A 6,000-nucleotide genomic window follows, 5' to 3' on the forward strand; every position below is an offset into this window, starting at 1 on the left:
ACATGAAGAACTCCAGGGAGAGCTAAGTCACTGGTCTCAGTGTCCAGAGAGGTTCTGAGATAGAAATGATATTTGCAGATTTAATTTAAACACAAGGCATTTAAAATTACTGCCTTGCACAAGAAATGTAAACATATACAAAATGTAAACATATACAAAAACATATACAAAACATATACAAAAAATGTAAGCATATACAAAATAAGAACAAATGAGATCAAGAAATGGACAGTGGGGAGGGAGGAGAGAGAACAGGGATGAAAAAGGGAACTGAGATGTGTTATGTACCTACATCAGTTCCACACAAAGAGTGTAAACATGTACTGCAAGCATCCACTAAAAAACGTACTGATTATTTCCCACAAAGTGAGGTCTTTGCTTATCCACCAATGATCCCGAGAGGGAAACAAAGTTGTTACACAGTCTTCAAGAAACCAAACAAGGGGCCAGGGATACAGCTCAGTGCCACAGCTCCTATCTGGCAAGTCAGGGTCTTGAGTTCCATTCCTGGTACCAAAGTGAGGGGGGAAAAAACCCAAATGAGTGAAGCAGTAGTTAGAACTGTAACTAACACATTATTAGTTAGTTTTTTTTTTTTAATCTTTTTTGCGGGGGAAGGGGGTTCCAGGGATCGGACTCACGACCTCACACTTACCAGGCAGGTGCTGTGACACTGAGCTAAATCCCCAGCCCTCATTATTAGTTTTTAAATTTTTAGTAGTGCATGTTTGCGGAACATAATGTTCACACTCCTTGGGAGGAGTTGGTCCAGGTACAGAACACATCTTAATTCTTCTTTTCCATCCCCTTGTCCTCCTCCTTTCCCTCTCACCTACTTCCATCCTTTGGTCTCCATCCCTTTTTGCAAAAGATCTATCTCCTTGTTTTCTATTATCTTTTATTTTGCTTTTTAATTTATTTATACTTTGGGTTTCTCATATAAGAGGACTCATGTGATATTTAAGATGGTGCATCTGATTTCTTTCTTTCTTTTTTCTTTCTGTGTGATACCGGGGATCAAACCCAGGTCCTCACACTTGCCAGCCAGTCACTATGCCACTGAGCTACATCCCAGTACCACCTGCCTTATTTCACTAAATGTTATGTTCCCAAGGTTGCATCCATTTTCTTACAAATTACTCAAGTTTATCCTTTATGGCAAAGTAGTACTTAATCGTACAAATACCACATTTTCTTTACCCATTCATCTGTTGATAAACATGTAGGCTGCTTTAAAGACTTAGCTATAATACATTGTGCTGCTATAAACATGGATATCCATGTATCATTATAATTTGTTGTTTTTAACTCTTTCAGCAAGTTATCCAGAAGGGAAATAACTGGGTCAAAAATTTCTAGTTTTAGTTTTTTGAGGAATTTCCAAAGTGGCTAGACTAGTTTACATATCCACAGAAATATGCAAGTGTTCTTCTTTCTCTGCAAGCTCATCAGTATTTGTTATTGTTTGATTTCTTGATGATAGTCATTCTTTTTGGGGTAAGATGGAATCTCAGTGTTGTTTTAATCTGCATTTCTCTAGTGGAAAAAATGTAGATTTTTTTCGCGTATTTATTGTTCATTTGTACTTTGTTTTCTGAGAAACATCTATTTATTTCAGTTGACTATTTTCTGCTCATGTCTTTTATGTTGGAGAGGTCTAATTTGTTTGAGTTTATTATATATTCTAGATATTAGTCTTCTGTTTTGAGGTGTAACTGGGAAAACTTTTTGCCATTCTGTAAACTGTCTCTTTTGTAAGCAGACTCATTCTGTAGTCTGTGTCCTTTGCTGTGGAGACGTTTCTTAATTTGATATAATCCCATTTGTTGATATTTGATGTTATTTCTTGTGCAGTTGAGGTCCTCTTGAGAAACTCCTTGCCTATACATATGAATTCAAGAGATTTACTTATTTTATTTTACAGAAGAGTGATATTTTATTTTTACTGGTTTAATATTTAGATCTTTTCTGTTTCTGTTTTAATATTTAGATCTTTGATTTATTTTGATTTTAGTTCTGTATGTGATGAGCAATATGGATCAAACATCAATCTTATACCTTTGGACAGCCCATTTTCCCAGAACTATTTTATTTATTTGTTTTTATTTTTGTCTTTTTGAGACAGGGTCTCACTATGCAGTTCCTTGAGCTCACTTTGTAACCCAGACTAGACTCAAACTTACAACAGTCCTTCTACCTCTGCCTCCCACATGCTGGGATTATAGTCAGGCACCACTATGTATGACCTAGTACTATTTCTTTTTTTTTTTTTATTTAAAGAGAAAAAAAAAAAAAAACCAAAGCAGTAAAAGGGTACAAATAATACAGAATTTCAAGGAAAAAAATACAGTAACATATCACTAGTTAATAGGCTATACATTGTCATCTTTGAAATAGTTGTCCAAATTATAAAATTAAAGCATGTAAAGTGAACATTCATACAATGAGATTGCAGACAGTGCCGATCAATGATTCAACAAAAGTTCAGTAATACGGATTTCCATCCTACACACTCAAACATACATGCAGTTATGTCCCTTAGACCACCTTCTTTTCCTCTCTTTTTATTAACAATTACACTTTTTTGGTTTTTTTTACTCCCACAATTATTATTATTTTTTTGGAGAGAATAAAACCTAGCATGGCTAAACAAAACAGACTCGGTTAGAACAAAAGGATGGGCATAGTACATGATGTAAAAATAGAGTATCAGGTGATCTAAAATGGTTACCATTGTGCCTCTTGCTATTTTTTTAAAAAGTTGCCTATATCATCAGGTATAATAGAATTAATCAAAACAGTACAGAACAAGACCAATAAAACCTACACTGGAGACCTTACAGGATTTCAAAAGAAGATAATAATCAATCCATAATGGGCATCTTAGTGAATCTTATTGCCTTCAGAGTGGTTGCCTATACACTCAAACTTGATACTAATCAAACAAAATAGAATATAGTAAAATCTGACAGAACAAGATGGGGAGAGCAATACTGGGGATCATATCAGGTTAACAGGAAAACAAAAAAGTTATTATAATATATCCCGCTAATTTTAAATTTAGTTTTCCTTAATTGAAAAAAAATGTAAGAAAAAAATAGATTAATTTTTAAAAAGAGTGGGATCAAGGTAAAAGAGGACATTGTATTAGAACAACACAGGTCAGAACCGAACAATTCAAGCATCATTTGTTTCACCCCCAGATAATCTAACATAACAGTAGTCACCATAGTGCCTCCTTCCTTGAATTATTTGAGTATAACTTCATATACTATAGCATCAAGCATATCAAGTCAGTCTGAAGCTATTCAAGAGAATGAAGAAATTACAGGGTATTTAGAACCAGTTAACAGAAAACGAACAATGGTTTCTATATTATCTCTTTGCCTATAAAAAATTTTGTTTATACTATAACATACAGTAAAATATAGTAAGATACCACATGTTAAAACCAGTGGAAACAGGTGTACAACAGCTTGATGGGACTTCAAAACAAGATGATATTAAATCAGCACTAGCTTTTATGATGTGTTGTTTTTTTCAGAATAGCTATTCGTACTATCACCGATACTAAAATCAAACAACCCAGGTTAAAACCATTGCAATTAATGAGTGATAACATTATATGGATTCAAACCAATATGATTGGGAATCATGATTACCACATACTTTTATGTATTCTTATCATTTCTTATACTAGGGAAACTATTTGATATTTATACATGTGAATTTGATTTATTTCACTTATGAGTATGGTCTCAAGCTGTATCCATTTATTTATAAATATCTCAATGTGATCATTCTTTATAGCTGAGTAGTACTCCATTGTATAAAAATACCACAACTTTTTTATCCATTCCTCAGTTGATGGACACTTAAGTTGTTTCCAAGATCTGGCTATTACAAATTGTGCTGCCATAAACATGGGTGCACATATATCACTGTGGTATGATGCTTTCAGTTCTTCTGGGAATATGCCTGGAAGTGGAATAGCTGGGTCAAATGGGGTTTCCAGTCCCAGCTTTTTGAGAAATCTCCAGACTGACCTCCACAGTGGTCGCACTAGTCTACACTCCCACCAACAGTGCAGGACAGTTCCTTTTTCCCCACAGCCTCTCCAGCATTTGTTGTTGGTGGTTTTCTTGTTCGTGGCCATTCTTTCAGGAGTGAGATGAAATCTCAGTGTGGTTTTAATTTGCATTTCTCTAATGACCAGTGATGGTGAACACTTTTTCATGTATTTATTTGCCGCTTGAATTTCTTCATCTGAAAATTGTTTATTCATCTCAGATGCCCATTTTTGGATTGGATCTTTGAATTTTGGGGGTCTGATTTTTCTATGTTTTAGACAGAAGTTCTTTGTCTGAGGGGCAGTTCACTAAGATTTTTTCCCAGTTTGTGAGTTTTCTTTTCACTATGCTGGAGATTTCTTTTGATGTGCAGAAACTTTTTAATAAGAGGTGATCCCAGTTATTGACTCTGGGAAGTATTTCCCATGTGGTTTGAGTCCTGTTCATGAATTCTCTACCTACTCCTATGTCTTCAAGGTTTTTACCCAATTTGTCTTCCAATAGATTTAGTGTTTCTGTTTTAATATTAAGATCTTTGATCCACTTAGATTTTATTTTAGTACATGGTGATAGGCATGGGTCTAGCTTTAGTTTTTGGCATATGGAGAGCCAGTTTTTCCAACACCATTTATTAAATAGACTGTCGTTCTTCCAGTGAACATGTTTGGCCCCTTTATCAAAGATAAGATGGTTGAGTGTGTTGGTAGTTGTGGTTGTATCTTCTAATCTATTCCACTGATCTTTGGCTCTGTTTTGGTTCCAGTACCATGTTGATTTTACTACAGTTGCCTTGTAGTATAACTTCAAGTCAGGGATTGTGATACCTCCTGCCTTGCCTTTGCTGCTTAGAATTGCCTTTGCTATTCTAGGTTTCTTCTCGCTCCAGATGAATTTTAGGAGTGATTTCTCGAGTTCTATGAGGTATGTTGATGGTATTTTTATCGGGATTGCATTGAATCTGTATAAAAGTTTTGGGGGAATGGCCATTTTCACAATATTTATTCTTCCCACCCATGAGCAAGGGATATCTTTCCATTTACTGAGATAATCTTTAATTTCATTTTTCAGTGTATTATAATTTTCCCTGTAGAGGTCTTTCACTTCTTTCATGAAAGTAATTCCTAAATATTTCATTTTTTTGGTTGCTAGTATGAAGGATGTTGCCTCTCTTATTTCTCTCTCTGTGACTTTGTTGTTAGTGTAAGGAATGCTATTGATTTTTGTATTGATTCTGTATCCAGCTACATTACTGAATTTATTTATTATATCTAGGAGTCTTTCAATGGAGTTTTGGGGATCTTCTATATAGAGTATCATGTCATCTGCAAACAATGATAGCTTAACTTCTTCCTTTCCTATCTTTATGCCTTTTATTTCTCTCTCTTGTCTAATTGCTCTGGCCAGTATTTCCAGTACTATATTAAATAGGAGTGGTGATAAGGGACATCCTTGTCTTGTGCCTGATTTTAAAGGAAAGGCCTTCAATTTTTGGCCATTTAGTATGATATTGGCTGTTGGTTTGTCATAGATGGCCTTAATTATATTGAGGTAAAGGCCATCTTTTCCAATTTTCCGTAAGGTTCTTTATCATGAATGAATGTTGGACCTTATCAAAGGCTTTTTCTACATCTATAGAAATGATCACGTGATTCTTACTTTTGGCTTTATTGATATGGTGGATTACATTTATTGATTTATGTATGTTGAACCATCCCTGCATGCCTAGGATGAATCCCACTTGGTCGGGGTGTATCATCTTCTTGATTTGCTGCATCCTATTTGCCAATATTTTATTGAGGATTTTTGCATCTGTGTTCATTAGGGAGATTGGTCTGTAGTTCTCTTTTTCAGTTGGGTCCTTCTCTGGTTTTGGTACTAGAGTAATATTTGCTTCTAGGAACGATTTAGGAATGATTGCTTCCCTTTCAAT

This window comes from Cavia porcellus, unplaced genomic scaffold, assembly GCF_034190915.1.
Source record: "Cavia porcellus strain 051 isolate PalLab524CR breed Dunkin Hartley unplaced genomic scaffold, mCavPor4.1 scaffold_13, whole genome shotgun sequence".
NCBI classification, from domain to species: Eukaryota; Metazoa; Chordata; class Mammalia; order Rodentia; family Caviidae; genus Cavia; species Cavia porcellus.